A 23387-nucleotide genomic window follows, 5' to 3' on the forward strand; every position below is an offset into this window, starting at 1 on the left:
CGAGGCATTTCCGACCACTCGGCAGTCTTCACACAGTTCACATTCGGGACTCGGCGGGAGGGCTGTGTTGTACCCATAGGAGCCTGGCACCTACACAACGAGGAGACTAGGAAGACATTAATAGGGGCAATCACTCAGTATTTTGACACCAACACAGGGTCAGTTGACTCCCCAGTAACCTTATGGGAGGCGTTTAAAACAGTGATCAGGGGGGAAGCATTATCGGTCATAGCCACAAAACGAAAGGATAAAGAGCAGCAGGTAGCAGCTATGGAAACTGATCTCGCGCGGTTGGAAAAGGAGGGGCGGGACACAGGGGCGCCGGACGCACAACGTAGACTACAGCATAAAACGGCAGAGTATAAGGAGCTAGTAACACAGGAGGCCCAGGCAGTAGCTAGACATAGGATTGGGAAGCTTTACGACCAAGGCGACAAAGCTGGGAAGCTTATAGCTTGGCTCGATAAAAAGCAACAGGCCAGTAAAGTAGTTCCGGAACTTCGAACAGACTCAGGGACCATTCTAACCGAACCACGGGAAATAGTGGCTGAATTTGCGCGACACTACCAAAAGGTCTATAGCCGGGAATCGGATCGTTCGGAGGAGGACTCTGTGGCCCTCCTGGCGGACATCCGCATGCCCTGTTTATCAGAAGAAGATCGAGAGGCCCTTGAAAGCCCACTCGCAGTCACTGAGCTGCAACGTGCAATCACTGACCTTCGCCCTGGTAAGGCCTTAGGACCCAACGGCCTCCCAATAGAGCTCTACAAATTGAAGCCGGACATACTTAGTCATCACCTTAAACACATGTTTGACAAAAGCAAAGAGACGGGGAGGTTGCCACGAGACCAGCGTATAGCCACTATCGTGGCAATACCTAAAGAAGGGAAGCCTAAAGAGTCATGCGTTTCATACAGGCCAATCTCGCTGCTTAACGCGGAGCCGAAAATCCTGGCCAAGACACTGGCGAATCGACTCCAGTCGGTCCTCCCTACCCTGGTCCACCCAGACCAATCAGGGTTCATGCCTCACCGCAACACTGCACTGAATATACGGCGGCTCTACGGGGTGCTCGGGCAACGACACAAGATACACGAAGATGCGGTGGTGGTCTCCCTAGATGCCACTATGGCATTCGACACCCTTGAATGGCCCTACATGATCGCGGTTCTTCGTAAACTTGGCTTTGGGCCTAATTTTATTTCGTGGATCCGGCTCCTTTACACCGAGCCCCTTGCCCAGGTAGTAGTGAACGGTAAGGCTTCCGAGATCTTCACCCTAGAGCGGGGGACTAGACAGGGGTGCCCTCTCTCGCCGTTGCTGTTTGCTCTCTCCCTCGAACCACTCGCGGCTTGGATAAGGCAAGACGTTTATCTTAAAGGGATAGCATGGACAGAGGGGTGGGAGGACAAGATCTCCTTATATGCCGATGACATCTTACTTTACCTCACCAGGCCACGTAGATCTATAATGGCAGCGCTCGACATCTTCGCGAGCTTTGGCCGAAACTCGGGATTTCGGATTAATTGGAGCAAATCCCATTTATATGTACTCCACGGGGCCGCTCCGAGGCTCCCAGACACGTGTCCCATGACAGTGGCGGTAGACGGCTTTCGATACTTAGGAGTCTTTGTCTCCACGGATAAAACTCTACTGCACTTGCTGCCACCTTTACGATGGCTCCAACGAGACGCCAAAGCTTGGCAGCAACTCCCGTTATCATTGCTGGGCCGTGCAGCCCTCTTCAAGATGGTGGCATTGCCAAGATTTCTATACGCACTGCACAATTATCCTGACCTAGTACCTAAATCCTACTTTGTAGCAGTCGAAGCGGCACAACGTGAACTCCTATGGGCCGGGACGCCCAGAATCGCACTGCGTAAACTTACATTGGGGTGGTACGATGGTGGAATCGTCCTCCCCGACATCCGCAAGTACTATTGGGCCGCACACCTGGCAGCGATCAATCACGGGACGTGCAGTGACGGGAACTAACCTGGGTACGGGATAGATAGATGGCTGCTACCTGGCGGAAACTATGAGCTTGCACTCTACTCAAAACCAGGCAAACTACACCTCACAGGCCCGACACAACACTCAGTACAGATATGGCACATTGCTCAGCGGGAACTGGGGTGGTCAGGTGTCCTTACAATGTCAACTCCACTTTGGGCCTCCGAAAAGCTTGGTAATCTAGGGCGTACCAAAGGGTTCCGTAACTGGGACCTTATAGGGATCTCGCAAATAAAAGACCTCTGGGGCCCTAAAGGCATCCACACTTTCGCCCATCTACAGGACACGTATGACCTGGCTCAAACCGAACGCTTCCGGTACATGCAAGTGCGACACTCCCTACTGGCAAACATTCCAACGGATGCGACACTGCCGCAGGCTTCCCCACTAGAGGAGAGAATACTGGACGGACTCATCCCAGAACACGCTATCTCCCTTACCTACAGAAAATTGATAAATAATCCCCCTGACACGCTCCTTCCCCTAAGGGAGAAATGGGTCAATGACGGACTGGAGATTGATGAGGAGGAATGGATGTTTGCTCTCGCCTCTCCTAGGGAGGTAGCGATATCGGCCAGACTGCGCCTAGTCCAACTAAAAATCTTACACAGGGTGTACATCTCCTGCACTAGGCTTCAAGCGATGCGGAGGGGGGGAGACGGGCTCTGCAGGAGAGGTTGTGGAGGGGCAGGTACCTTCTTTCACATATTGTGGGACTGTCCGATAGTGCAAAAGTACTGGACGAGAGTGGTGCGGTGTATGCGGGAGGTTTGGGAAGTTGAGATTCGGCCTGAGGCCAAGCGATGCCTCTTGAACATTTGGGAACCCACGGACCTGCCCTCGAGAGGGAGAATCTGGGTGACGCTAGGACAGATGATAGCAAAGAGGAACATCGCTAGGCTGTGGGGAGCCCATACTCCACCGAAACTGACAGACTGGCAAAGCGACATGGATTGGTGCATGCTGCAAGAAAAGACTGTGTACGTTGCAAGAGGGTGTTCCCGCAAATGGGGAGAAGTGTGGTCACGGTGGAATGACTTTCGGGGTAACATCTGTGAGCCTCCTCCTATCTCGCAGTCCGGAACAGAAGATCTAGTCTAGGCTGTTCCCCAGTGGCTGTAATCGTGGTACTGAATACACTTCGGATGCATCTCTGGTGCTAAATGGAGTCGAAATCAAAACACTGCACTGACTGTGTTTGTTTCTTCTTTTCATCTCTTTTCTCTTTTTCTTTTTTTCCCCCCTTTTTCTTTTTACCACACATGCTTCTTGAACACTTTCAACAACGTTTAATGCTATAAAATATAAAACCAGACCTACATATATCCGCATCCTGAACGACACCCAAACCACACACACTGTTGTACAACGCCGCCGTACCCCCGGGATGTCAGCAAAGGGGCTGTGTGACTTACCTATGAACGCAAACGTTAACCAGGTGCTGCCGGCCCCAGGGTTGTAGGCGTAAAGCTGTGTAAATGCTTGTGTGGTAATAAAGGTCTTTAAATAATAAAAAAAAAAAGAAGTGCAATGCAACCTCTTATAGTATGCACTCATATATTATTCGGTGTTTTGGTGAAATTTGCTGTTAGAGGCAACGCAAATAAATTAACCTGTTTTTGCAAAAGTAACACAATTTAATGAGAAGCTTAACAAACGATTCATAGAATTGGACTAGTTATGTATAAACAATGTAACACACTTATATAGGGCTCATTAGTGGTGTGACGCATTGCCACATTAAATGTCTTTTGAAAGTTTCTTAGAACAATGATGTCGTTGAATTAAACGTACTAATATAGTTTAGAGAGCATTTCTACTGAACATTCTAATGATTTTATGGAAATGCTAAACGTAAATAACACTGTGCATTTATTATTTTAGCCTAGGTTGTAGGCCTGAATTTATAGAACATTGTGAATGTTCTCGTTTCTGTAAGTGATGCTTAGATTCCCATGGTCTTGTAGAATGTCTCTTGTTGCCATGTTCTGCATTGTATGTGGACAAACACTCTATTAGTGAAGAGTAAGGGGATAGTTCCATTAGAAAGGTGAGGAATGAAGGAGTTACAGTTAGCCTGGCCTGGCGAAGATAAGGTGAAAGGACGTGCGTTCACACAGGAGAAGGAGAAGTGGCCAAGGATGAACTGCTGCAGAGGGGCGTACACCGAGAAAAACGCGAAAGAAATCAACATGATGGAAAAAATTTGTGATTGAGCCTGCTGTAGACTACGCATGAGAAAAGCATTATGGGACATTTGCTGAATACAAGTTTGAATATATGACGCATCATAGAGAGGAAACGAATCCCCATTCCATCTTGCCCTCTGACAAGAGAGCACCTGAGTGCTAGCTTGCTTCTTTTCTGCTTGTGGCTTTATACAACTTCACCCATTTGATGTTAGAGTAACTTCTTACGAAGATTCTAACCACTGACACCTTTTCTCATTCGAACAATTTGCTTAAATGCTAATTTAGGGATGACACGTCTAGAGTTAGAGTAGGGATAGATAGAATTAAATGCTTTACTCCAACGAAGTGCTGATACAGGGGAATCGTAGGATGTCCTTCCTGTTTTAATGCATAATCGTCCCAGAACTAGCTGTTATTTTCATACTGCAGCAAGTAAATCTCTTTAGGAGATTTGGATTTCTTCTTTTTCCTTTGTATTTTTATACCCTTATGCTGAGATTGGTACATGTCCGCCAATTCTGAATCTGTAATAAATCTTAATACCTTAATTTGGTTGTCAACCTGATTTATTGTGTAGCCATATATTGGATTACGCGCATACTAGATTGATTTATGACATGTTTATCCCCATTATACTTTTATTCAACTATAAAGAACTATCGATGATCCACATCGAGGAGACCTGAACAAATGGACCCAGGCCCTTTCGGTGGAAAGTGCTATTTTAGCAGCTACTGCCTTCTTCTTTCTAAAGATGTATGCATTTTTATTTTAAAACCACACACTCACACCAAAGCTAGAATTGTTCACTGATAACTTCCTCCAGGAGCCAGCCATGAGGCAGCAGCTCTCCATAAAAGTGCATGTCAGCCTGTTGGTTATAAAAAACATGGAGAAAAAAAATCCCTCTGTGGTAAAAAAACCAGTTCCTGATTCCTTAACTCTATCGTTGAAAGTGTGGGTGGTGACACTTTTATTTGATACCACTGACAGAGGATGTTTACTGGACTGAGCCCCCTAAACGTTTTGAAGGCTTGAAGGCCCTGTCTGACTCACAGCTGCCTCGTGACAATCCCCGTATGCACCATCATTCACTATTGAGAACACCTGCTAAAGGACTCGCACGTGGAAACGTACTTATCACTCCTCATCAACCGTAAGAATGAGCCAGATTAATTGCCACACATACGATCATTGAGCATTTTGAGCTTAAATATATGCTCCAGTTTGTTTGTAATTATGTTTTTGCAGGAGCAAAAATAATAATATAGCAGGAATTCGTAGTAATTTTTCAACGAACTATTTCAAAATGGGACTGCGTGTACTGAACAAATAGAAGGAAAAAACAATCATCCTCATCAAGAAATTCTCTCTTTAACTGATGCATCTTGAGATGGGATAGTACTGTTAGTCTGGGAACAGATTAAAAACCACATTGAATCGAAAATACTTCGAGGTGAGCTAAAACAAGTCAGAAACCAGCCAGAACAAAAGCACCACAGTGCAATAACACAATCAAAAGCTGATATCTAGAGAGAAACACTCTCTCCAAAGTGGCAGGAACTAGAAGTTTATATGGCATCCATACAGTCTTAATCGGATTGTGAATTACACCGAGTGAGTCTCTCTGGATCGTGTCCATTGAGAAACATCTGGGGGAGGATGATTAGTAATTAGGCAAATTACGGCTCCTGGTTAGAATCTGTACTATAGAATCCAAGAATACAAAATCCAAATGTCCAATAGCAGTCGGTAAACTATTCATTAGTAATAGTGAACTTGCCCCAGTTGTACCATGACAGGCATGGCAGAACTTTTCACTTTAGTGAATAAGGGGGGAAGGGTGATCCATTTCTACATTTGTTAGAGGCTCCCAGTGGAGTGGAATGAAGGGCATTTTGTAATTTCATTGCACACAATGTCAGGTCTCAGTACAGTGGCTTCTGACAGAAAAAAACATTGTGCCAGGGGCAGACTGCATAGCCATGGGGATTCTGGCTAAACAAGTGTTACAGAACCATGGAAAGATGACCACATCTTAAATAAGGTAGATATCGCTGCTTCTGGCGAGAACAGGCAAGAAACCATGACCACATGCAGAAAGCATCAAGAAGAGTTTTGGTTAACGTGCATTACTAATGGAATTTTAAGTAGCCAATGGGCCAACGTTATTGATTAGGCAGTGGCGGCTCCTCCACTAAGGCGGAGCAGCGTCACCCCACAGCTTTTAAGCAGTGTCACTAAAGGAAAAATACAATAGCTCTATGTTAATATCATTTTATTTTTTCCTTGTTGCAGCAGCTTTGAGGGCAGGATGGGTGGGCCTGCTCCTCTGACAGAGCAGGGGGGAAGTGGTTTGCACTCCCTAATGTGCGCATTAATGTTTGGCCGGCCCTCTGGGGCTGGCCAAACATTTACGCGCACTTCGCATGTTCAACACCCAGGCTGTGTTACAGCCTGGGTGGAGAACATGCCCAGGCCCCTATTCCCTGGCTGAGTGCCGAACTACGGCAGTCTGACCAATCACAATGCTGCATTGCAGAGCTGTGATTGGCTCAGGGGAGAATGGGTGCTTACCAAGTACAACGCTGTATTGCAGCATTGTGTATGGCTCAGGGGAACCTGCATGCTTCCTGGGTGCTATGTTCCGGAGACGACGATGGAGAGCGCAGTGAGATGTGGCAAGGAAAAACTTTTTTTTTAATTCCTTACCCCCTCTCCCGGCTCTCCCCACCCCGATCTGTGCCAGCCGCCACTGTGGTTAGACATTCTAAAACTCTTTGCCAAAGGTTTATAATCCAAAAAAACAATCTGCCTATCACATATAATAACAAGATGGTGATTGCATACCATAAAGTCCTAACAATGTTTGTTTAGGTGTTGAGGGATAGATCTTTGGGTATGTGATGGGATTTCTTTTTGTTGGTTTTCTTTCCAAGTTCTATTCACTTTCCATTCATATTCAATGATGGTTTAGTGAACCTTTAACAAGGGCATTGTTGGAGCTCTGTGGAACCTGAAATTAGATTGTTCTTTGTCACCATATACTCCCTTTTTTACTTTTCATGACCCGTTGAGCCTGGCAATCTGTCTGCAGTGGGATGAAAGGAAGCAATAGCTCACTATAGGGAAACCACAAAGGCTTCTCCTTTCCCCACCAGTGTTGTATTTTGAACCCAAAACACGATACTGGCCTGGAAACAAGAGCACCCGAACCACACAGACGTGATAACCTGCTGTACACCATATACTCTTTTGATATTTCTGGAGAAGAGTGACAAACGCACCTGCCACATAGATGGCACAAAAAAGAGCTCACAAATATGATGACACAATATGCAAGAAGAGTTGTCTAACCTGACCCTACTATATTTTAAACTTGTGGCACAGAGACCTCAATAAGGTTATCCAAGCCCAACCTCACACACTATTTAAGAAAGGCCTTATGGTGATACAAAGGCGAAAATGAGTCCAACCATGGATGGACATTACCTCTACCAGAATTGCACCAAACTGTACCATCAGTCCATTCAATTAGGATCCACACAAAGCATTCAAAACAGACGGACTACAGGGCTGAAACAGAAGCATACTCAGGACGCTTCACAATTCTTGAAGGGACAACCCAGTGAAGAAGCATACCGCACTGGTGTGGGGAGGGGGGTTCTGTCTGCCATTTGAATTACAGTACATAGGGCATCATATGAACATAACGTACCTACATGAAGCAAAGATACTAGTGTCAATCATCCCAGATGCCATACTGAATGTTATCACATGTAAGGTCATGGAAGGATGTGTGATGGCCTAGTTTAATTCTCCTCTTTCTCACTCTTTTGTGATAAAAGCAAATCTGGTGTGGGTGCCTATCTGGGTGCCTTGCCCATCAACTCCTTGGGCCGTTATTAAAGAAAGTTCCCCCAGGGGCGCAACTGTCATGTATGCCCGCTTTGTTACCCCTAGTTGACTTTGGTATTACAGAAGGGGCCACAGATGCGTGTGGCCCCATGCAAATTAGGGAATCTACCTTTGTGCCTGCCCTGTATTAACGACACTGGTGCAAAGCCAAAGAACCTGTCAGGAGGTGCACTTCAAGTGCAGCACAAAAAGTTCACACTCTCAGTGCACCCCCTGATGGTAGCCCCTCTGGAGGGAAAAAGGGGGTCCTATGGACCCCCAGACATCTCCTTGCAGGAGGATGCCACCTCTCACTGCACCCACCTGCAAAGGGACCTCTAATCCCTCTGTAAAGTGCAGGTAGGTTGCTGACAGCACAGTGAAACACAAAGCAGCTTTGAAGCAGCCGCTCCGGATTTCATTTAATGCACTGCCCCCAGGTCAGCACAAATTCTTGGCTTCCCTGGGGGGCAGTGCAATCGCAGCAATAGGGCGCACTTTCCCAATTTGCACACCTCACACCTATTTAAAAGTGCGCCTTGGCACAAACAGGTCAAGTGTGCACTATGTGTAATGGGGTCCCTGGTGAGGAGCACATGTGGTGAGCAAAGGTATAGCAAAGGTTTGATGTTATATTAAGTGTGGTACTTGAAATGGAAAAAAAGAAGTGCAGGTAGGGATTCTGTACGAGAGCACCTGCTTGTTTCTGAGAAGTGCTGGTACTCTCAAGTTAAAAGTATTCCGATTCCCTTGAGAAGTACAGGTACTCTCCTTCTCAAAATAAAAAAGTGCTGGTACTCAGTACTGGCCCATTTAAAGCACTGGTTAAGTGTCTAAGCCGGGTCCGTTCAAGGAATGGGGAAAAGAAGGCACATTTTGTCATGCCAACCACAAAATGCCAGTCTGAACAGGAAGGTTTTCACATTTTTCCCAAAAAGGTGGTGGACAGTATGCACTTTTGGGCTCTCTACATGGTTATTTATTTTTTTGCTGTTGATCCAACATAAATACTGAAAATATGTGGTCCTGTATACGATTTATAATCACACAGGTTTGGTTGCGGAATTGCAGAAGACAAAGTTGTAGATCTTTTTGTAATATCAATCAAAGATATGACAACCTAAAACTGCAACCAACCAATATTGCAGAATACGATTATATGGTTATAAAAGCCCCTTCTCGTTTCTCCTCTTTAAGTCCAAGGGGCAGATTTATTCATATGTCATAGAATGGAGCTCAGCACGGCAACCAAAGTTGCTGTGCTGCTTTACCTCAGAGGGAACGAGCAGGACAGTGTTGTACCTGTTGAGATATGGCACTGCTGCCCTCTTTCCAAGTGCTGGTGCACAATTTGTCTGCCTTGCACCAGACATATATTGTAAAGGTGTGTGTGTGATATGCAGCACAGATTTTGTACAGTAATGGTTCCCTTCCAGTACAAAGTACCACACCCAGACACACTTTAAAAATAATTCCCACTTTGTAAGTGTGCTGTTCAGCACAATACACGTGCAAAGTGGGAATGGTTTGGAGGGAAAAAAAATTGCTTCCTACTTTCAGCTTGCCTCAAAGAAGAGTGTTTTTTGTTGAAAAGCCCTGTGCACACATGTTTTCGATAGGGATGTGGGTTAAAAAAACATGGGTGGTAGCGTAGGAATGCCCATTTATCACCCAAGGAACGCACCCTTGAGACAAAGTAGTGCAGAGTGCTACTTTACATTACTTTTAGACAACTTGCCAGTGCATATATCGTTTAGCGCTGGAAAGTAAACAAATAAAAACTTTGCACTGGTTGGTGTCACTGTTGGTGACTTTGGGCTGACAAAAAGTATTAATGAATATGGCCCTAGGTGTTTGGTTTTCTCACCCTCTGCTACCTAGATTTTTTTGATTCCGTAAATCTCCTGTGAAGACCGATCAGGTTGGTATTTCCCAAACATTTAATTCGCCTTTCGAATACTTCATTTGTAACTCTTGGACCTCAATGAAATAACTGGGGGGAAAACATATGCACTATAATTCCCCTCAAGTTTGAGAGCTCTAATAGAAATAAAGAATGGACAACGGGTAGTCGCCACGGGTCCCCAGAAGCACTTAAGAGCAAAAGGTCAGACTGTAGCTTTTATAAATAGCACATGAGCAGTGCGGGCCTGAGTGGTGAGCTGCTATCTGGAAAGCAGATAGGCGGCTGCTGGCTGCCAGTGAAAGCATCAGAGGGGACTGTCAGGGGCCCAGGAATGCAGCCCAGGGCACAGTGACATGGGCAGCAGCAGCTGCGGTGACCTGCTGTGCCCAGGAAGCACATGGCTGGGACAGGAGGACAGTCACTCGCCTCACACACGAAGCAACTTGGGAAAAATAGAGGACGGACACCAAGAGCAGCTAGTGACGCTGCAATTAGTTTTCAGAGAGTGGGAAGCTTAAAGCATGATTTTTAAGCACAAAATGTACAGCCTCAATAATTTTGAGACATTGGGAGCTGCGAAACTGCCTGTATGTCATGCTCAAGATCCCACTGAAGCAAAGGCCTCTGTCAGGGAAGCCCTCTTCACACACTCAGCCTAACTCCCCACAGTGAGCTGCCTCAAATAATGCAAACCCACCCTCATGCACAGGTGGAAATGGGTTAAACTGCACCATCTGCTGTGTGCATCTTCTATAGTGCTTAGTGACAGACACTGCGGCGGTTCGCTTACTGGCAAACACTGCAGCAGAGCTTCACTCACTGACAGGAAATCCAATGCTTAGCAGAGACATTTAATTTAAAGATAAATACTACAGCCCTTTACACAGTAACACTTAGGGACACACTACAGACAATTCGGTGTGCCTCTCGGTGACAGGCATTGTAGTCATTCACTCAGCACCACATTTCACTCACTATCAAGTACTGCAATGCTAGCCTAAGTTACTGACACTACAGCATTCCAGTGACTGACAAACACTGCAGAGCTTCATTTATGGCAGGAAAGCCAAAGCTTAGCTGAAACACCTACTGGAAAGACAAATACTACAGACCTACACACAGTGACAGACATATTAGCAGTAGGGACACACCACGGACAATACAGTATGTCCCTCTTTGCACGACATTGCAACACTTCACTCAGTGACAGGCACCCCAGCACTTTACTTCTTAACAGTGCAGTGCTTCACTCAGTGACACTGCCATATTTAAATCACTGCCAAATACTCCAATGCTACCCTTAGTGGCAAGCCACGGTATTTCACTCACTGCAAAACTTCACTTACTGGCAAGAAATTCAACACTTAGCCGGAACACTTAATTCGGAAACAAATAATACAGCCTTTCAAACAGTGACAGACACAGTGGCAATCAGGGACACACTGAAGACAATTCAGTGTGTCCTCCTACGACAGGTATTCTTGCACTTCTCTCAGTGACCGACGCTCCAGCACTTCACTCCCTGACAGTGCAGCAGTGCTTCCCTCCGTGACACTGCCACAATTCACTCAAAGGCTGCCGTGCTTCACTCCGTGACAGACACTGTAGTGCTTCGCTTAGTGACTAATTGTAGCGCTTTAGACAACAATAGACGCTGCGGCGCTAGATTTATTGAAAGAGACTGCAGCGCTTACTTCAGTGACAGATTTTGCGGGATTATTTTTCCTGGCATATTCCTGTACTTCTCTCAGTGACATATGCTTCATTCAGTGACACATGCTGAAGTGCTTCACTCAGTGATCGATCAGACGCACTTTACCCAATGACAGGCCAAATATGCTGTACTTTATTAGAAATCAGGCATCTATTTACTTAGCACTACTGTGCATCTGCGCTGAACAGCAGATGATGTAGCGCCTCGTTCAGCCACAGATCAGTTAGACTTCACTCAAAGACAAGCTGATGGAGCTCCATGCAGTGACAGATGCCACACCGCTTCAGCAGTGAGCATACTAAAGAGTTTCAATGAGTGACAGCGATTGGACCCCCCTTCCCCTACCCCCCCCCCCCCCGCCCCCTCCAGGTGTGGCAGCCTCTGCTGGCCTGTGAATGAGTGACAGACATGGAGTGACTTCACTGCATGGCCGGCACCAGTGGGCCTCAGCGAATGACAGACACAAATGGGCTCTTCTTCTCAGTCACAGAAACGGAGGTGTTTCCCGTTCCCTGGACTCAGACCCTCACAGAAAGAAGAAAGAGCAAGGTCGTCATAAAAAGGCAGCGCTGCCAAAGCCGCCACAGGCGGAGTAGACACAGTCTGGGGGAGAAAAGTGCGTCTTAAAGCAAACTTCCCAAACACTGGCCGTGGTACGACTTTTCACCGGGTGCACAGACCGTAAAGCAGTGTTTTTCTACCCACCACACTCAACGCACCCAGCACACCTGCCTGCCAACATTTCACAGCGAGACGCGGCTGACGCGACACATGGAGCTATTTCCTCACCACGAACACACCGTGCTTGCCAGCATTGGGAACAGCCAAGGAGGGAGAGTTCGCTGCTGCAGGACGAAGAAAAGTTGAATTGTCTCATTTACTTAAACCAGTTATAAATATTTCTGAAGGGAGAGAGTGAACAATGTTGTCAATTACCAAGTTTCTCTCAAAGAGGAACTTTCTTCCGAAAACTTCTTTTCGACAGGTTTACCATAAACACGTCCCATGCACACTTCGAGAAAGGGGTGTACAGCATTGTCAAAACGCATAAAGGGGCATTCCCGTCTCCGCCACAATGGCGGGGGGTTAGCAGCAGCGCCTTTGGGGTGCGTTGCCTTCACGAGACTGCAGCCGCGCGCTAGACCGGGCGGTGCGCGCGCGGAGCTGCTGCCGCCGGGTCCCGTGGTACGCACTCGCTGACAGCGCCGCGAGGTTGGCTGCTGGCTCACCTGAGGCGGGCGCTGCAGCGGGCAGAGCACTGCTCCAGCAGAGCGGCGGCGGCACAACGCGGGGCAGGCGGCAGCCTGAGCACTGGAACGGCGAATAGGATCCAAATCCGGCGGCAGAGTCCCTGCGCTGACAGGAGGTAGTGTCCCGAGCTGGCAGCAGGGGTGCTAGACTCCCTGCGCGGCTGGCAGGCGGTAGAGTCCCGGGGCGCGCTGACTGCTCCTGCTTCTCCCAGGCTAGACTGAGAGCAGCGCGTCTGGCTGAAGTTACAGTCTGGGCTGCGAGTTTCCATAAAAGTCCTGCTCCCTGGTCATCACCCGCATTCCAGGCGATCCAAAACCAGGCTTCAGCTGTTCCAGCACACACACATGGCTTTTCCTGTTCCCCACTCACTGCATCTCAGACCCCCACCCCCACACCCACTCCACGTGGTCTGCTCCCCCAAACCGCACAACTACATACACATATGGTCCGTCACATTGTACTTCCCCGCATGGACTGCTTCTGTATGGCCTTTCCTGCTACCAGTCGCTACATTACGATGCGCGCTAACCTGCCAAACACCCCCACACCCTTACCTGGTCTCCAAAAGAGCACCTTCAACCTGCCATGGGCACACAGCTACGCATGCACAGCCGGCCTTTGTTGTTTATCCACAATAGACACACGGCTGCCCACAGTTCCCGGCTCCCACCCACTGTGCCACACGCCAGAGCTACACAACCTCACCTACATAGTCCCCTGTTCCTTCGCACTGCACCTCCACCCACCCCTGTAAACACACGCACTTCCCGTGCCTCCGGTCTTCCAAGCACACACGGCTGGCAGTTCCTGTTCACTGCGCTGCCTCCACTTTATGAATCCTTGTGCTTTGACTTCAGGGCAGTATGGGGTAACCTCTTGCGTCTGACGCCTGGGCCAGGGAGTTCTGCCAAAAGTTGATCTTTCTGCCGACAGCGAGTTTTTGTAAATACATGCAAGGATGTGGAGTTCCGAAGTTGCACCAACTAACTGCGCTCTTCAATTGTTCTGCAGAGACGTAAAACCACCTGGTGAATATTCATTTAATAAGCTCCATTCAGCCTCACAATCTATCATCCACCAACAACGGTCGACTTATTTAGACGAGCGTCCTTCTGAGAATCCCAGTACCCCATAATCACACAACCAAAAAAACATTAATGACAATAGGATTTTGGCCAAAAGCCACTGTGTGAAGTACTTGTGTTCCAGATCCCTTCAACACATGCCAACTACAGCCCGATATCGCTGCTACTATTTTTGGCCAGGGTTTCAGAGAAATTCATTAACAGACACTTCACTGAATACCTCAACGACCACCAACTCCTTGAAACACCACCCAGTCTGGTTTCAGACCCAACCACAGCATGGAAACTTCCCTCATTGCCAACATGGAGGACATTCACATGACACTGAACAGAGGAGACACCGAGGCCCTCATCCTTCTGGACATCTCTTTAACCTCCTGCACTGCACTCACATCACACCATGCCTGCACCAGCTCCACTGGCTCCCCATTCTCAAATGAGCACAATTCAAACTCGCACCCACATGTTCAAGCACTACATACCATGCCCAGCATAACTCAACAAACATCTGCTTTCCTAAACCTTCCCAACATCTCAGCTCGTGTGAATCCCTACTTGCAAAAAATCCCATCCAATCCCGTCGTAAATCAGATCCGGTAGCCAAGCCTTCTCCTATATCATTCCTAAAGTGTGGAATGATCTGCCGCTACACATAGGAGCCTCCTCCTCAATCCTTGAAGGCCTGGCTTAACAAGTAGCACTACTAGGCCCTAGGTGTGGCTAGACTCACACCTGCTCAATGCTATGATACCCTCCCAGGTGATAGCGCACTCTAAAAATCTGCATAACATTACATCGCAAGATTGTGCTGTTGAGTGCATAAAGTATTAGATGGATGGCCTGTCGCTAAATTAGCTTGTGTGTGTCAAGCTCCCAACACGAGCATTGGGGCCTTCTATTTAATATTACACTTGTGTCAAGGGGGTGTTCACCTGGCTGTGGCACATATGCAAAACCACATTATTCCCTATAGTCGACAATAGTTAAGAACTTGAGAAATAGAAAAGTCAACAATCAGCAAATGCCTGAGCCTTCAGAATTTACTGACCAGAGTCTGGGTACTTCTGGAAAGGCACAAAGTTAAATCTCAAGTTGAATTTAGTCTGGCTAGATCAATCAGGAGTCACAGATTGTGAGGGGCTTGCAGTGACACACTACCTCTGAGAGTCTTCTGGGTCAGGAGGATAGGGGCTATTGGTAGGAGTCACTGCAGGTGGAGGAGCAAGGTTCAGGTGCTGTCGGCTCCGGGACACCAGAAGAGGGTGATGTACTAAAGGATCCTCTTGACCCCAAATTCTTGATTATTTCCTGCACAAGAACACATAGTGGGACCATGTAATCTCTTTAAGAGTGATCATTTCCTTCCTCTATGCAAGATGTCATCAGATGCCCGTTTATGTCTCATGCATCTCATGGATGAGACTTCTAGGGGAATCCGAATTTACTCACAAGATTTCTGCTTTTCACCAGCATCTAATCTCCTACATTGTTGGTGGTTACATGAACTCGAACATTGGCACTGGTACGTTTGTTGTTTCGCGGTTCTTGTAGGATAGCTTCATCATCAGGTGGGGTTGAAATACAGGTGTGTTTGATGAGGGATGGTGTCTTCCACAGTCCTATCAATGTAGAGATGCTCTGGCGGGCGTCGAGTGGTCAGATAAGCAGTGTGACAGTATTTCCTCAGGAATGAGTACATGGCCCACTCTGCGCTAAGACCTACAGTATGGGCAGAACGAAACTCATTTAAAGTCCACACAAATCACTCTACTTATGTTTTTTTTACTATGATGTAAAATTGAGGGATCCAGATTTTAGTTCTTAATCTGACATTGATCTTCACTATTCCCTGGTGACCAGCATGGTCCAACTTGAGAACAGGATTGGTGCAAATGTAATGGATTACTAGAAGGCTACCTCTCATAAGGAGACCCTCTGGGTAACAGCGAATTGGTTTCTTATGCTGTGCTCTGATGTTATAGTCTGTCAAGCCCACAGCATGGCTATTGATAAATAATTCCTTTTCATGATCCTTGGTGTGTTGCTTGATTTGCGATCCACCCATTGTTATCTGCTGTGGTAGCTGTTTGAATGTCAGATAGCAATGTTGGTATAAGCTCCAAGCCCTCTACCACCAAACACATTTTTCCCATCTCTTCAGAAGCCTCAGTTCTTCATCAATTACATGCAGAGGATGTCAGGATTTATAGTCCAATGTGTTTTTGAACCCTCGCCCACAGACCATAGTAAATGAGTACTCCTGGAAAAAGAAGGACCTACTTATCAACTCATGGATGGGGTCTAGAAGATGACCCTTGTAAAAGAAAGACCAGTATTTTATGGCTGAGTGACACTTAAATGATGTATCCATACAGGTAAAGGTAGAAGTGGAGGAATTCCCACTTAAGTTTGACTGATGGCTACCTTCTTGATTAGTGAATATCATGGTGTAGTAGGTATGAGTGCTCAGCTTACACAGACGATTGGGGGTCTGTTCCCTGTATGGTCCTTTCTGGAGGAGAACGGCCCATAACCCTTTAGGACTAACTTCTTCTGACAGTTCTGTCTCTTTGTTTGTGTCAAATTACAGAAGTGTGATGTCCGCTGAGAGCATTTTTTGTGTCTTGAAAAGTTTGTTGCTATTTACCTGTCCATTCCAAAGTGTGCAGGGATTTCAAAAGATATCTAAGCAGATCAGAGATAAGTATGCGATTTCGAATGAACAAGCCTCAGTAAGTGATCATGCACAGGAAGCTAAGAGCTTCCGCTATCAATAATGGTGGTCCAACCAGCCTCATGTTGTATACTTTGGAGATCTACAGTGTCACTCCTTATAGTGAGAATGTGTAACCAAAGAGATGTATGCTGGGTTTGATAACCTTGCATTCCTTTTTCTTGAGCATAAGGATGCAGCCACAGCAGGACAACTTTTAGGTGTGGGTGGTGTTCTTCCAAGGACCTTGCATGGATAAGAATGTTTTCACTGATGTGGATCACACCACTTAGCACAGAGTCAACCCACATTTTGGAAGACCTTGGCAAGACTAGAGAAGCCAAAGGTTAACCATGTGTATAAGAGCTCACTATGCGCCAAGAGTATGCTCCCCTATGCAAAGATGCTAACTGGATTAATGAAGGACAGTTGGTGGCTTGAGCAGCAGGTATTTTTAAAAAAAAAATGTTGTGTCCTCATTAGCCACTTAATCGTTCCAGGGACGCTCCAGCTGCAGAAACGCCATCGCCTCTGTACCATCAAGAAACTAAGCATGGGCGGATTTTGCGGATTCGCAATCCGCAAATTTGCGGATTTGCGAATTTGCGGATTGCGAAAATCCGCAAAATCCGCGAATTCTCGCGGATTTTGCGGATTTTTTTGGGGGGTGTGTTCGCACGGGTTTCTGCAAGTTCGCGAGGGTTTTGTACAATTTCGCAAATTGCGAACTTACTTGTCGGGTCACCAGTTTTGCGAACTTGTTGTTTCTACGTGCCCAGCCTGTTTGCAAGGCTTTCTTCATCACTGCCACCCTCTATCACCACTGGCACTCTCTTTGTTCACCCATGCCACCCTCTGGCTCACCCATGTCACCCTCTGTGTCATCACAGCACCCTCTGGTTCACCAGTGTACATTATTGGGGCAAAGCAAAGCACTGCCATCCTCTGTCAACACTGCCACTCTGGTTCACCCATGCCACCCTCTGGCTGGCACACCCATGCCACCCTCGGTGTCATCACAGCACCCTCTGGTTGACCAGTGAGTGTACATTATTGTGGCAAAGCAAAGCACACCTGCCAAGTGCTTTAAGTTTTGCAAACAACAACACCTGCCCTGCCCCAACTGACATTAATGAAGGCTGGCACCTGCTTGTCTGCTCCCTTTCCTTTTTGTTGCAATGTAAATTTTTTTTAACAGGATGCAATGGCATACTTCTAACTATTCTGTGACTGTCAGAGCAGGGTCACACAATAGTTGCAAGTAGGCAACCGGATTCTGGAGGGCCCCTTCAGGAAGCACTACAGGGAAATGGTTACAAATGATGAGCTCGAACTTTTGCACCTGCTCGTTGGTTTTGCTTTTGCAAAACTCGTTTTTCGGTAATTTCCTGCTATTCGCGAGGCGCGGCGTCGTGCGAAATCGACCGTGGAAGCCGCGAACTCGTGCGAGTTACCCCAAGGTTGAGTATGGGCGCCGCCATTTTGTTTGCGTGACGTATTTCCGTTTCCGCCCGCTATGTGTAATCTCGCGGAATGAGCGCCTTGCGAATGCAAGTTCGCACGAGTTCGCGAGAGAAATCGCGTGCGAACTTACTTACGCGCACGTGATTGGGCCGCCATCTTGTTTTTCATTCATTCCTATGTGTCTGGGCATGGTGTTTCTATCCACTCTATATCTCTGCCATCCTTTGCTTGTTTTAATATTTTTTTGATCTATTTAACTTTTTTTCTATCCCTCTTGTTTTCTAGGTCTATATTTTTGTGTTTTAGGCTACTTTTGTTTACTTTTCAACTACTTTTTTAAACTTTTATTTTCTTCTTCTCTAGTCTTATTCTTTTTCATTTTGTCTCCTTGTTGCTAACACCTGCCCAGACCATGGTGAAGCCAGCTGTGAAGCTGCCCAAGACAGGCCCCGCAGCCCGTGCCCGGCTCCCGTGTGGCCGTTTGAGGGCGGAAATGGTGGTGCCCAGGGACATCTTCAGCCCTGAGGAGGTGGGCGCACTCGTTTTCTATGTACAGCGCCGCCTCCCCAGGACCATCGCGGCAGGCGGCAGGATCGCTGGTGGCTACAACCTCCAGGAGCGACGGAAGCGGTGGGAGCAGGTGTGCCGGGCCCTGTTTCACATCTCGGGGGTCCAGCGCACCTACAACCAGGTGACCCACCGCTGGACCGATATCCTGGACCGGGAGCGCGACCTGCTGGGAGTGGAGGTCCCCGGGCTTGGTGAGTAGTAGTAGCAATTTTTTCATCACTCACTACTCTGTTTTTTCTCCTGCTCTGTGTGTTATATTGCAAATGTTTGTTTTAACTTTTTTACAAAGAGCAATAATGCTGCCGATTACATTGATAGGAGAGGTAAATTAATATTTCAAAATCTTCTGTGCATTTCAGGTGCACTGCTCTCCTTCTCTGTGGCGGTGCCACTGCTTATTTGTTTTCTATTTTGTGTTCATTTAATTGGGCTGAGTAATGTATGAGTGTACTTTACAGAACTGCGTAATGCTAGACACAAAGGGGCAGATTTACAAGCCCCTTGCGCCACGTTTACGCGGCCTTACCTGACGCACAGCGACGTATACATGGCGCATCCCTGCGAGTCATGTACAACGTGATGCATCTAGGGAGATGCGCCACGTTAAGGCCTGGGCCTGCGCCACAATGGGTGCGTTCCCACGCAGGGGGGTGGGGGGGGTGGCGGTCAGGCAGCTGTGCGCCTCGCAAAATAGTTGGTTCTTGTTCTTTCTAAATGTTTGATTTGGTTGACAAGGACATCGACAAGCAGCAATCATCAATGCTTTCTGTTCTTTCTTTCATGTTGTACGTCAGGTCCGCCCAGGGGCAAGCGGACGGAAAAGGAGGATGCTGTGGCTCCAAAAGAGGAGGATGCAGGCCAGGGCGGCGAGTGCTCCTTTGCTGGCCCCAGTAAGTTTTCATTTAAATATAGAGGACCTATTGTTATTGTTGTCCAAGCGTTCCTAATTTAATTTTTTCGAAATAGTGTTTAGATAGGAGCAAAATCCATAATACTACTGTTGCAGGGACAATTCTCCACAAACCGAACTATGGACACCAAAGACCAGAGTAATAATATTTCAGAGTGGCGTGTTTGGCACACTGTATAAACCTGGTAGTGTCAGCGGCACGGACTCCTCCTTGCAAAAATTGCAAAACCTTTCGCTCAGTCACTCTAGTCTGGAGGACCAAAAACCACAGAGTCTATTCAAGTTTAAAAGCTTTATTAAAAGTAAAAGTAAACACATATATTAAAATAAAGTTAGCTGGAAATGGAAAAGTGCTTGGTGCTGAGTTGATGAGTAATGGAACACATTTCTTGTGGTCGAGCCGAGCTTTCACCTGGTTTGAAGTTGATGTTGCTCTTGTCCTTAGAAGTCCAGCTTCTGTCTGTTCAGAGAAAAATGGTGTGTGTTAAAATTAAGCAAGCATTCATCAATTGTGACAAAAAAGTGCAGCAAGACAACAGCCTTCCCTGGAAGGAGGGACATTTTTACTTTAGACTAGAGTAGACAGTCAATTACTTTTTCTGTTGTTTTCACATTTCTTCATTCCTAGACCAAATACTAGTGAGTGGTGTAATCTAACATTCTTAAATCTACTTTGTAGGTGGAACATCTGGTGGCGGGGCCAGCTCGGATGTGGTGGTGGTGATCGACTCCGAGGACAACTCTGGGGAGGAGGCGACGCAAGTGCCCCAAGAACAGACTGTGAGGAAGCAGACAGTGGTGGTGGCGGGTACAGGTAAGCTGGATCATGGTACTATCTGACTCTTAGATAGCATATGATGTGTATCTACAGAGAGTAGACGGTCACTGGATGAACTACGAAAATACTATGAAATGTTTCCAGGGGGGGGGGGGTGCAACATCATCACCATCTCCTGAGTCCTACTCCTGACATGATTGAGCCCAAGTATTAAATACATTTTTTTTAAATCTAACACGACATAGAGCTTAAATAAACAAAGAACCCCATAGGGGGAAGAGAAAAATCTTGTGCGGCACCACAGCAGACGACCTGGCAACTACATTAAAACAGAGGGAAAAACAAAAAATGCCAGAAAAAAACAATTCAATCTAAATCAGGAGGATGTGGTTATAGAGCATGGGTCCTCACAAACTTTCTCTCGCCCATGATACTGGCCTGAATAGTTTTGTACTGCGCTGGCTAGTTGCTAGTTGTACTGTGACACAACGTCCTGCTGAATCATTTTGTGTTAATCATATTCTTAAAGAGCATTGGTTACAGATTATGTCTTTCTTTCTTCATATAGTTGGTCATACTAAAACATCAAAACCAACAAGGAGTATGCAGGCTCTACTGGCCCGGCAACGGAGGCTGGATGCTACTGTTGCCCAATATCGGCGGCTAGTGGAACTGGAGGGGGAGGACACGCAGTCCAGTACATCGAATGGGACATCTGCATCCTCCTCCGTGACCCCACGTTCTGCCGGTCAGCGCACTGCTCCGGCGAAACGGAGCCGTGCTGGCAGACGCCACCGCCGAGCAGCAAAGGCTGCCCCTCACAGTACTCTAAAGGCTCGCTTGCGCCGTGCAATCCACAGAGTGTCCGACCTGGAGGCGGAGGTCCGGAAATTGAAAGAATATCAAACTTTGTTGGAGGGCCTCCGCTTAGACCACGCCACCCTCCAGGAGCAGTACGATGCCCTGGCCCTAAGGCATGATGCCCTGGAGGCCAAAGTCAACACCATGCATCCCTAGAGTGTCCCTTGCCCCTTTTTTAGAGACTTTTGGGGGGTGGGAATTGGGAGTTGGGGTTTTTGGGGACTTTTGAAGGACTATTTATTTGTTGGGGTTAGGGAGGGTCTTGCGGGAGTTTATTTTGTTAGGGATATAAAAATGTACTTTTTCAAACTTTATTTGAGCATACCTGTTTTTTACTACTTTTGAGCCTGGTGGGTGGTGGTTTTGCAGTAAGTTCGTTTTATTGAACACTGTCATCGTGTTGGTTCACGTGTAATTGGCCAAATGTTTTCCAAAGTAAATGCCTGTCACAGAGTTTGTTAATTCAAGAGTCCTAGGACTTTACTACTAGTACCACTGTCACTCTCTCGCCTCTCCTAATACTCCATTATACTACCTCCCATCCAAACGCTTATCTTCCCTGTAATTTGTGTTTGAGGGCTGGCTCCACCTGGAATTCACAGTGTCCTCCTAAAGCGTTCTGCAGCAGGGCCCCAACTGGAGTTTCCCGGCGTGGATTTTCTGCAAAACAAAAGCAATCAACATTAGAAATGTGGCAGCGGTGCTCACAGACCCCAAAAACCTAGAAGCCCCACAGACAGCACCCCTAAGACAGGCAAGCGAGCAATAATAACGCCTAAACGTTCACGTGTAATTGGCCAAATGTTTTCCAAAGTAAATGCCTAACCAATTTCATCCCTTAATAGACCTTGCCAGCAATGGCCCAGCCAAGACCCGTAAATCCAAGCGCAAACAAGTTTGACACCCCCCAAACAGCCAAAAAGCAAATCGGGGAAAAAAAGTCACACTTAGCAAAATGTATTTAAATGAGGACTCACTACTTTCAGTCCCTCTTTAGGGGACTCGTCAACGTAAGTTTCTTCATTGTGCAGAATCCAGGCATCAGCATTACGGGAAATGGATAGGGTGAGTCTGGAGGAGGAGGATAGACGACCAGGACTGAGTTCTTGTCAACTAACTGTTGTGAACCTGAGGAATGCTGCGGCATCAAAATCAAGACAGTTCTGCTGATGGGCTTGTTGTTTGATTGGGTGATTACAGTTTTGTTGTGAATGTGATGAAGCACTTGCTAAACAAAGAAAGACAGACACACAGGAATAAAAGTGAATAAGGACGAATAATAAAGTTAATGATTCATTGACTCATTTTCAGAACTCGCTGTCAGGGAAGCAGAACTCGTCCTCATACTCTGCAAATTCAGTCGGTAGTACTTCTGGTAACTGAGGAGAACTTTCCTCAGGTAGGCCGGTGTCCTCTTCTTCCTGCGTGCATTCTCGTACTTTGTAATCTGGTGGTATGAAGTGCTGGTTCATCTTTATCATGGTGAGCCGCTCCACATTTGCGGGCAAGAGGCGGGACCTTTTGCAAGTCACAATGCCACCAGCAGAACTAAAAACACATTCTGAAGACACGCTTGCGAGTGGGCAAGACAAGTAATTGATAGCCAGGTTGGTGAGCTCTCGCCATATGTTTCTTTTCCCATGCCAATACGCCAATGGGTCCTCAGTAATGTTGACCGCTGTTGAGTCATCCAGATAGGCCTGCACCATTGAAACAATGTTCTCCCGGATTCCTGTACTTTGCACTTCTGTGTCCTTTCTGGGACAAGGAAACCCTAGCTCACTTAGCCAATCCGCTTCAGACATATCGCCTGGGCCTGATGCAGATGATACGGTTGCTGGTGTGGTTAACGGCTCAGAGGAAAAGTCACTCACTTCTGCCACAGGCACAGATGCAGAAGTGTTTTTTTGGGACGCCTGATGGCCTGCTGATTCACTAGTAGTACTGTCTTCTCCTACAGTTTCCTTCCGCTCTCTTTCAAAACGAATGGCTGACTGAGCTAGCCAATCTTTGTACTCTGTAACATCTGATGT

The 23387-nt window shown here is 46.9% G+C and overlaps 1 protein-coding gene across 7 annotated transcripts in view; it reads right to left on the reverse strand.

Moving 5' to 3' along the window:
• Positions 1-13637, reverse strand: part of NEXN (nexilin F-actin binding protein) — a 382609-nt gene extending 368972 nt beyond the window's left edge. The window contains exon 1 of one of the 7 annotated variants that reach the window (XM_078645115.1): positions 13528-13637. The gene's annotated coding sequence lies outside the window, so the exon portion shown is untranslated. Of the gene's footprint in view, positions 1-12951; positions 13324-13527 lie in introns of those variants that run through there. The other 6 variants (XM_078645157.1, XM_078645108.1, XM_078645148.1 and 3 more) reach the window with 6 other exon arrangements.
• Between the last annotated feature and the right edge of the window lie 9750 nt (positions 13638-23387).

The sequence above is a fragment of the Lissotriton helveticus genome, chromosome 1_1, assembly GCF_964261635.1.
Source record: "Lissotriton helveticus chromosome 1_1, aLisHel1.1, whole genome shotgun sequence".
Taxonomy (NCBI): Eukaryota; Metazoa; Chordata; class Amphibia; order Caudata; family Salamandridae; genus Lissotriton; species Lissotriton helveticus.